At 46.9% G+C, this 10,674-nt stretch overlaps 1 protein-coding gene across 4 annotated transcripts in view; it reads right to left on the bottom strand.

The window, feature by feature from the left end:
• The window catches only part of LOC147108825 (transcription factor MafB-like), a 388,751-nt gene extending 378,346 nt beyond the window's left edge, over positions 1–10,405 (bottom strand). For 2 of the 4 annotated variants that reach the window (XM_086005711.1, XM_086005709.1), the window contains exon 1: positions 10,289–10,405. The gene's annotated coding sequence lies outside the window, so the exon portion shown is untranslated. The remainder of the gene's footprint in view (positions 1–10,288) is intronic. The other 2 variants (XM_086005714.1, XM_086005715.1) reach the window with 2 other exon arrangements.
• Positions 10,406–10,674: the final 269 nt, after the last annotated feature.

Here is a 10,674-nt window from a genome sequence, read left to right on the forward strand (position 1 = left end):
ACTGTTTTCCTCTCAGTCTTAAATGGCTGATGGCTATGTGCCTTTTGAACGTATGAAAATGGTAGTTAGGAAAAAGACCAAGCCTGCCCCATATTCATGATAGCTAGAGCGTCATAACTGGACACTCCTTAGCCCCCAGCACCCACGTAATCTCCTGGTAGAGACAGAAAACAGACGGAGAAACTCAGGGCCAAAAAGGGGGGGTGAATCTGGAAATTTCATCTTCGACCCTCTCAGCCAATTGAAAAAAGTCCAGGAGACCGCATTCACTATGCTTAACTGTTAAATCATTTTAACTTTTATAAGATCTTTTCTTCTACAGCACCTCACAAACCCGCGACCTCTACCACCTAGTAGGACAAGGGCAGCAGATGCATGGGAACACCGCCACCTCCAAGTCACACACCATCCTGACTTGGAAATATATCGGCTGTTCCTTCATCGTGGCTGGGTCAAAATCCTGGAACTCCCTCCCTAACAGCACTGTGAGAGTACCTACAATGCTCACGGGCTGCAGCGGTTCAAGAAGGTGGCTCACCACCACATTCTCAAGGGAAATTAGGGATGGGCAATAAATGCTGGTCTCACCAGTGATGCCCACATCCCAGGAACGAATAAAGAAAAAGATGTGATCTCTGCCCCAGTCCAAGAACCAAGCTCCCTCTTGAAAGCACGCAGAGAATCAACTCACACGGCACAAGCCGGCAAAGTATTCCAAGGGGGAAAAATAGAGTCGCACCCCCTTTGGGGCGCTAACATTGCCGGAGCGCTACCCGAAAAAATTAGCGCCTCCGCAGCCAAAATTCATCGGTAGCACGCCAAGAGGAAAGCGGGGTGCTGCTGGAAGCGCCCCGCCTCCCTCTTGGGGCGCTGCGAGCGAATATTGCGGCGCAATGTGCCGCAGCGCCACGTGTTGAGGCACATCGCGCCGCGGTACTGCAGGCCTTCCTCCTCTTCTTAAAGGAGAGGGGCCTTGCGCAGCGCAACCCAGGGCCTAGCTGGGCCACCAGGGATCGGAGTACCGGCAAAAGAGCCCGGCACTCAATAGAAGTGCCGGGCTCACAGAGCACAGCCGGCACTCCACGGGGGGGCTTCAGAGGAGGCCGGGCACGGCAGAGGGGGCAGGTGCTGGCAGGCAGCCAGCTACAAAAATGGCCGCCAGGCACCTCCCCTTTAAATTACGCCACCCCGGCCGCAGGTGGGCCCCCCTGACCCCGTCGAACATAGCGTCCGGTGGTAAGTCAGGAGGCGCTACCGAAGATCTCGGCCGGGGCGCGAGCGGGATGCTGCGCAGGGCGATGACGTCATCGCTGGCGGAACGGTTACTGCCGCTGCTAACCTCCCGCTGAATTTTGTGGGAGGAATTGGCGGCGCTGCGCCCTCTTAGGGCGTTAATGGGAGGCGCAAAGCAACCGAATTTTTAGGCCCAAAGATCTACTACTCTCTGGGAAAAGAAGAACTGCCTAACATCCAGTCTATTCCTATTCTTGAGCAGTTTAACGGCAGGGCCCCTGGTCCGGCCCAATCTATCAAACTGAAATAATCTATCAATAGGTACACATAAAGCAATTCGGCTGTTGCCAGGAAAACAAGCATGGCTTGTATCAGCTTTCATATGGTACAAACGCTCTGAGCTAGCGTTGGTGTGGGGTGGGAGAGAGGCTGCACTCTTAAGAGATGTTGAACAGTCTTTCAAATATTTTAATATATTCTGTTTTATCTAGTCTGTCTGAGTGCAGTCTGTTGCAGTCTGTCTGAGTGCAGTCTGTCTGAGTGCAGTCTGTTGCAGTCTGTCTGAGTGCAGTCTGTCTGAGTGCAGTCTGTTGCAGTCTGTCTGAGTGCAGTCTGTCTGAGTACAGTCTGTCTGAGTACAGTCTGTCTGAGTGCAGTCTTTTACAGTCTTACTGTGCACTGTCCCTTTGTTAGCTTTCCGGATCTTGTAGACTGGCATGCAATATTCCCTGTAATTATTTTTTGAGCGTGCCCATTCACAGCGCGAAATTTAACGTTGTGAAGCCGGTCCCGGGTTACGCAGTAGTGGCAGAGAGCTGTGCAGCCACGCAGCTTAGAGGAATCGTTGCTGGCATGTATGACTTTTTTCATGAAGGGAACCTATATTTTGAAAAAAACACTGTAAAATTAGAATTTTTTAAGTGTATTTTTTATCATTTCAAATAAAATACCAAAACTGAGGATAATGGCATAAAATAACAAGCTACTTCCACTATCAGCTGAATGAAGTATCAGTTCGATCAATAAGTCCTGATACCAGGTAAAGAGGCCCAGCTCTTGGCCTAGGCCCGAGCCAGTCAGTATTCCTGGCTAAAGGGTGAGATCTGTTTTGGAAGGGCACTAAGAGTCGGGCAACCACTGTCCATGGTGCATAAGAAAGGCCTGAACTTAATGCAGCTGAATCGTTACGCAGCCAAGAAGCACAGCAGACATGAACAGAGCGAGAGAGAGTAGATTCAAATGGACGGGCCTGCCCCTCCTTCTCCCCATGCAAGAACAGCCCTTAATGATTAAACTGTGTTGCTGTTTTTAGCTTTGGTCTGTCAAAAATGTAAATTTTTTTTTGTTCTGTTGTAATTTTCTTATCCCAACATTTTGATAGATAAAGTTGAGCAAATAAGGGTTTGTCGAGCAAACAATATCTTCATTGAAATCATCGCCATAGATTAAAGATGTTCAACAGAGTTTTTATAGAAACATCAATTGAGCAATTAATGGCCAGCAGCCAATGGAAGCACTGTACCAGCCAAAACTCTTTTTTTATGTTCAAAGTCTAATAACTGGAGACTAGCTCATTATTGAAGTTGCCTAACTTTTTTTCTAATTTTAAATGGAATATATTCTGTCAATGAAACATGACAATGGCCTTATCCTCAAAATGTTCGTCCAACAATTCTGCCCCTGCCTTCTGCACTTTAGGTACTTTTTTTTTAGAGTTTACAAAAATTAAGCCTCTTTTCTTACTCATAAGAGGTGCCCCTTCCTATGGGGGAAGACATTTTTGTACCCTTGCTGAGGCTGGAGTGCTAAACCACAATGTTTGGGATCTTTGTCTCAGTTCCCGGAATTCGCTGCTGTTCTGCTTAGATTAACAGGGTAACACCTGATGCAGGAGGGAACTGGCTTGCAATGGCATGGGAGAAGGGTCAGCAGCGATGCAGGGGTCGGCAGAGTGTACAGCGGTAGTGAGGGCACTAAGCTCATGATCTACAGAGCAGCAGTGATACCCGCCCTGCTGTATGCCTCAGAAACATGGACCATGTACAGCAGGCACCTCAAAGCACTGGCGCTGCCTCCGCAAGATCCTGCAAATCCATTGGCAGGATAGGCGCACCAATGTCAGTGTTCTTGCTTAGGCCAACATCCCCAGCATTGAAGCTTTGACCACGCTCGATCAGCTCCGATGGGAGGGTCACATTGTCCGCATGCCCGATACGAGACTCCCAAAACAAGCGCTCTACTCGGAGCTCCGGCACGGCAAGAGAGCCACAGGTGGGCAGAGGAAACGCTTCAAGGACACCCTCAAAGCCTCCTTGAAAAATTGTAACATCCCCACCGACACCTGGGAATCCCTGGCTCGAGACCGCACAAAGTGGAGGAGAAGCATCCGGGAAGGCGCCGAACACCTCGAGTCTCTTCGCCGGGAGCAAGCGGAAGCCAAGCGCAGGCAGCGCAAGGAGCGCACGTCAACCCAAGCACCCCACCCACCCGCCCCTTCAACCACCGTCTGCCCCACCTGTGACAGAGACTGTAGGTCCTGCATTAGACTCATCAGTCACCTGCGAACTCATTTTTTAATGTGGAACCAAGTCATCCTCGGTTCCGAGGGACTGCCTAAGAAGAGAAGAATGAGGGTGAGGGGGAGGGTACACCAGTAGGTTGGAGTGACAGCAGTGGGACAAATGGTTGCTGTGTCATAGCTCCTATCTCTTACAGCACAAAAGGCTCAGAGGAAGGTAAGAAAAGCAAAATATTGTTCCCATGAAGGATTTAAGTTTTGTTGCTAATCTATTGATTGAGACTGTTTGGCAGTTCAGTGTCATCCCATTCCTTCTGGGGAAGTGAGAGGGAATGGCCCATTGGTTGTATTTGAATGGTATTTCAGTGCAATTCCACTTACCCTGGAGTGGGAGTGCCAGAGTTACTTGGTTGGGGAAGTCCTTGTTTTTCATGCTGCACTTGGTAAAGTTACATTGACCTGCTCACTTGCTCTAGTTCCCCATATGCTGTCATTGGTTTGTTTTGTTGATAGCTCGAGTTCTATATGAAGAGAAAAGCTGATAGATTATGCTGTTTGCAAGAATAATAAGCCACTCCTGATCGTTATCCACTGTCCCCCTTGGAAACTGTGTGGTAGTCAGAATTGAGCTCAGCTTATGATGCCCCCTCATATTTGCTCATTGCAACGCTCACTGTTGTATCTCACCCACTTGGTGAGATACTGGAGGACTGCTGCCTCCTGTGGAACTGTGCCTCAGCAAGAGTCAGTAACTTTAGGAGAAAATTGCAGGGGGGAGGGGAAACGATTTTTAAAAATCAATTGCATTTCTGATTCTATGAATCAGTCTGACGTTTCAAGTGAAAACACTGCACTTGAAATTCTACCATTGTTTGTTCACCTTTTGTTGCCAGTGACAGGGACCATTGCATCTTTTTCATTTATGTTTATCTCTGGGTATGTGAGAGACAACACAAAACAAGACCTGCAGGAAAATGGTTAATGTAAAAGAGGGAAATCTTGGACGGACTGTGCCATTATTCCAGCTTGGAAAGGACACACTCAGCCTTGGTTTAGTGGAAACACTCTCACATCTGGGTCAGCAGGTCATGGCTTCAAGCTCCACTACAAGACCTGAGCACATAATCTCGGCTAACACTCCAGTGCGGAACAGAGTGCTACACTTTCTGAGCTGCCGCCTTTCAGATGAGACGTTAAACCGAAGACCTGTCTGCCCTCTCAGGTGAACATAAAAGATCCCACGGCAGTATTCGATGAAAGGCAGAGTAGTTCTCCCCAGTGTCCTGACCAATATTCATCCCTCAACCAACACCACTGAAGTAGATTATCTGGTCATTTATTTCATTGCTGAATGTGGGAGCTTGCTCTGTGCAACTTGGCTGCTGCGTTTCCCTACAATTCAACAGAGACTACATTTCAAAAAAGAATTATTTGGCTGTAAAGCACTTTGGGATTTTCTGAGGTCGTGAAAAATGCCAAATAAATGCAAATTCTGAGGGGGGGAAATTTGTTCTCACCCGGAAAGCAGTCGGTGTCCTCGCCAACTGCTGTTAATGGCCGCCCAAAATGGTAAATTGGTGTGGGGGGACATGGTGGTAGATGACGCAGCGCTAACTGTAGGCGCAACGCCGTCCTGGTGGCGTTACACGAGGGTTGCGGGACCAGTTTGTTGTGCTGGTGCGGCATTGCTGCTTCCCCGAGCGTCTGTGTGCGAGGCTGTGAAGCTCAAAATGCATTGTGGGCAGTGAGGACCTCTGAAATTTAAAGGGCCGTGCACATTGAAGCAAGGGAAAATAAAATGCACTGATTCAATACATTTTCCAGCCCTTTCTGTCTTTTAACAAATAATCAATATTTAAAAGAAGTTCCAAATGTCAATATTCAGCACTTCTTCTTAGGCAGTCCCTCGGAACCGAGGATGATTTGCTTCCACATTAAAAATGAGTTCGCAGGTGACTGATTAGTCCAATGCAGGACCTATAGTCTCTGTCACAGGTGGGGCACACGGTGGTTGAAGGGGCAGGTGGGCGGGGTGCTTGGGTTGACGTGTGCTCATTGCGCTGCCTGCGCTTGGCTTCCACTTGCTCCCGGCGAAGAGACTCGAGGTGTTCGGCGCCTTCCCGGATGCTTCTCCTCCACTTAAAGCTGAATTACCTTCCTAAACTCAACAAATGGGAAAACTGCCTCAGCACTACCACAAATGGCTCAGCAAGCCAGGGAAGGGGCACCCAGGGTCTTGCATGCAGCACTCTAGCTTTGTGTAGGAGGTCAACCCTGCAAGACTGGCCCTCTACCCACAGGGGCCAGGAGGCCCTCCAGAAAGAACAATGTAGGAGTACATTACCAAGACCGTCACTACCAGCAGTGTTGCCCCATCCACCTGACTCCAGTGCCCAAAGAAGCTTCATGACCTCAGACCACTGGTCAAGGTCAGTGAATGCATCTTCAAAAGATGTCATCTACCAACTGAACCATTAGCCTCACACACTGCTCAATGCAGGACCCCCAATCACTCACCTACCAACAATCTGCACCAATGACGAGGCACATCTCCCATTCCTAGCATCACCTCACTCCCTTGGAGGAGACGGTGCAGGCAATTCTTGGCAGGGGCATGGTTGAGCCCTTGGCCAGCGGTGGGGCTGAAAGGATACAAGATGCGGGTATCCTCGTACGTTATCCTCCTTCTGGCATGCAACTCCCGCCCTCCCATCAACACAACTCCACCCTTGTGCCTTCCTCATTTCTCACACCCGAGAAATGCGTCCTGCCCAGCCAGTGGGTCAACAAGAAATGCGTCCTGCCCAGCCAGTGGGACCACAGGCGGATGATTCCATCCTGGATATGCTGGCCACAAAGGGGCTTTCTGGGATGCATCCTTCCATCTGATTGCTCATTCAGCTTCCTCCTCTTCAGTTTCCTCGTCTTCCTCTTCCCTCTGCAAGCGGACGCTGTAAATGTGAAATGACAGCATGAAATGCTGCAAATACTCAGTTGGTCAGGCAGCATGTCGACCTGAGACGTGAACTCCACGGTTGTTGCGTGACCTGCTGAGTATTCACAGCATATCCTGTCTTCTCAAAGGCGTTCACTTACCATCCAAGCCCTTGCAAGCGTCCAGCAGCACTCCCAAAACACTTAAAAAAAACTTTTCACATCGATTGCAGCAAGCCACCACTTCAATTAAATTTTAAAAAACAGTCCCAACCCTTCCATTCAAACTTACCTGATTGATGTGTGTGTCCCTTTAACAGCTGCAGATATCACCCCTGTCAGCGACTGTCAACCTGCTTGTACACCAGGTTAACCTGGGGTGCTTAGGACCCAGCGCTGACTTGAGCACAAGGGTTGAAGTTCACGTAGGTGACGTTAAGTCGGCATTGCACGCCGCCTGATGTCACCACACCGGCATTTTCTTTCAGGGCCGGCAGCGCAAAGGGGGCGACCAATATGGCTGCCGCCGCCGGGACCGCCTCCAGCTGGCGCAAGAGCTGCAGCCGCCATTTTTTCACGCGTCGCTGGCGTTACCAGGTGGCGGCAAGGACATCAATTTCTTGTCCTTTCTTTCTAAAAGTCCTGAATCAGAGCTTAAGCAAAACCCCATAAGTAACATGTTAGTATTTTTGCAGAGGTATTTTTGTTAAAGGGGATATGCAAATTAGTTTCATCTTTTCTTCAGCTTTATAAATTTTGGTGTAACAACTTACGTCATGACCTGATGAAACAATCTGCTTATTCAATAGTTCAGATAAGGGCATCTGAATATAACCTACCTCTTTGTTAATGTTTGAAAGGAATTATAATTTCTATTAATTTTGCTCAGAACAATTCATTTTATTCTTCTAACCATGAAGGAAATAGAAGAAACTGTAAAGCAGAATATATTTAAACTTGTGTCTGAAATTGAAACTGTTTAAACAGATAGCTGAAACTTGGTTTCTGTGCTTTAGTTCATAAGATGGAGGTCAGTAAATTAGATTTTTATATTACTCAATAGATGTGTTCAAAATTATGAGAGGTTTTGATAGAGGAGATAGGGAGAAACTGTTTCCACTGGTGGGAGGGTTGGTAACCAGAGGACACAGATTTAAGATAATTGTCAAAAAAGCCAGGGGGGAAAGATGAGAATTTTTTTTATGCAGCGAGTTGTTATGATCTGGAAGGCACAGCCTGAAAAGGTGGTGGAAGCAGATTCAACAGTAACGTTCAAAAGGGAACTAGATATGGACTTAAAAAGGAAAAATTTGCTGGGCTATTGGGAAACAGCAGAGGAGTGGGACTGATCTGACAGCTCTTTCAGAGAGCCCGCACAGGCACAATGGTCCGAATGGCCTTCTGTGCTGTATGATTCTATCATTCTATAAGCAGAGATGGACTGACACTCTCAAAAGGGCGCATGACTCTTTGGGATTCTCATGGAAAAGGGGGGTTGGTGGGGGTCACTGATAATACAGTGCTATGGAAGCATTCACGGGGCACTTGGAAAATCTCCCAATTTTCAATATGGCCTGATCGCCCATGCTTATAACTGTGATTTTTGGTTGGCAGAGAATTTGCTTATTTTTAAAACATTCTGCATACTCAATATGGTAGCTGGCAATGTTGTCCTGGCCTCAATGAAACCACACCGAATAAAATTGTTTTAACCAAACCCGGCTGATTCCCACGCCCAATTGAGAACGACAGACAGATAAAGTGAGAGAGAAAGCCTGGATCCCGAAAAAAGGGCATGTAATATAACCGCTGCAGAAACACAATGCGGTATGTTTGCGAGGAAATGGTCTGTTATGTATTGGAAAGTAAAGAAAGACTTGCATTTATATAGCGCCTTTCACAACCTCAGGATGTCCCAAAGCGCTTTACAGCCAATTAAGTATTTTTTTTGAAGTGTAATCACTGTTGTGATATAGAAAACATGCCAACCAATTTTAGAAACAGCATGTTCCCACAAACAGCAGTGACCAGATAATCTGTTTTAGTGATTGTTATAACCTGGTGTTGTGTGACTTCTTACATTTGTCCACCCCAGTCCAACTCCGGCATCTCCACACCTTAGTGATTGTTGGTTGAGGGATAAATATTTGCCAGCCAGGACATTGGGTGAAATCCCTTGCTCTTTGTTGAAATAGTGCCATGGGATCTTTTATGTTCACCTGAGAGGGTGGATGGGGCCTCGGTTTAACGCCTCATCCGAAAGGCGGCAACTCCAACAGTGCAGCGCTCCCTCAGCACTGCACTGGGAGTGTCAGCCTAGATTTATGTGCTCAAGTCTCTGGAGTGGGACTTGAACCCACAACCTTCTGAGCTCAGAGACTCAGTGTTGCATTCTACGCCTGTGACAATTCATGCGATGAAACAGCCTCCCTATTCGGTTTTCATTTGCCTAAGAAAAGGCCTAATTGCTAAATGAAAGCAATATTCCACCCTTAAGTAACTGTGAATGCTGAAAGCCGACGACACATGTAGTAGCCGTATCAGATAAAGAGACTGTGGGTGGAATTTTGTTACCTCAGTGACAGCTGCCTTGACCAAAAGATGTAAACAGGCATATTAACACATTGGGACCAGGTCTAGGATCACGACGGGTCTCTCCAGCTATCGGATTCCATTCTGCTGAAAGCATCTCGAGCCACAGGTCTTCAAATAGATCCTTGGCATCAGCCCCCACTTCGAAAACAAGCTGGAAGGAGGGCTGGAGAGCTCTCTTTGGAGCATCGAGTGCCGTGCTTTCCCATTGACTGAAAGCCTCATTGCTTTAAATTATTTTTTAAGTGGTCCTCTGACAGCTCGACCAAGATACTTAATATCTTTGAAAACTGAAACCAAATGCCATGTTAACTGCCATTTTAGGCAAATGAATTAAGAGCGATTCTCTGCTGTGTGGATGGGGTCATATACATTACGTGTTGCTACATATCTTTATTCCCCCCCACCACCGACTCCCCTCCCTTCTTTCATGTTCTATATCTGAGCACTCCAGAAGCTTAATTTGTAAGAAATAAATCTTTTCTAGTCATGGAATGAAACAAAAAAGTTGACTAATTCTGTCACACAATTCTTGGCAGCAATAACTGTGGCATCTTTATCCAGATCAGTTTTAAATCCTTTGAATAGAGTAACTTGGTCTTTTTAAAAAACTTGTTTTAACACCTACCAGTTCATAACTGACTGACACCCACCTGTAACTTTATCTTTCACCTACGTTTAGTTTCTTAAAGGGGTATTATTTCCTTCTGCATCATTCAGAATCCTTAACCGCTATAAAGGGCGATATATAACTGCACACTGGCTGCTGTGTCTCTTACTACCAGTCACATTATGATTTAATTATTATTTGTGGAATGTCGCTGTAATGTTAATAAGTTATTTATTGTTATCATATTGGTGGTGCCCGCGGGCCTTTGGCAAAATGTTTACTGTTCCCGCCAACAAGATTTATATAGCGCCTTTAACATTGTAAAACATCCCAGGGTGCTTCACAAGAGCGTCCTCAGACAAAATCTGATCTCTACAGGTTTAACAATAAAAAAAGCTTACCACTTGTTGTTACTGTGTTGAACTGTTACTCAGGGGGAGCCGAGGAGCAGACAGCTTTGCACAGAGCTCCCCCGGATGTGACGTCATGTAATTGCAGCCCAGAATGCCTCAGCATGTCGCGAGGAGGACTTTCCATTCATGATCTCGTTGAAGTGAAACTTTATAGTCCTGGAATAAAAACAGAAAATGTTGGAAATACTCGGCAGGTCAGGGCAGCATCTATGGAGCGAGAAAACAGAGAAACAGAGTTAACATTTCAGGTCGATGACGGATGCTGCCTGCCCTGCTGAGTATTTCCAGCCTTTTCTGTTTTTATTTCAGATTTCCAGCTTCCGCAGTATTTTGCTTTTATAGTCCCGGAATTCGCCGCTGTGGCGATATTGGCT

Source organism: Somniosus microcephalus, chromosome 13, assembly GCF_052327205.1.
Source record: "Somniosus microcephalus isolate GS21.2 chromosome 13, FLI_Smic_1.0, whole genome shotgun sequence".
NCBI lineage: Eukaryota > Metazoa > Chordata > Chondrichthyes > Squaliformes > Somniosidae > Somniosus > Somniosus microcephalus.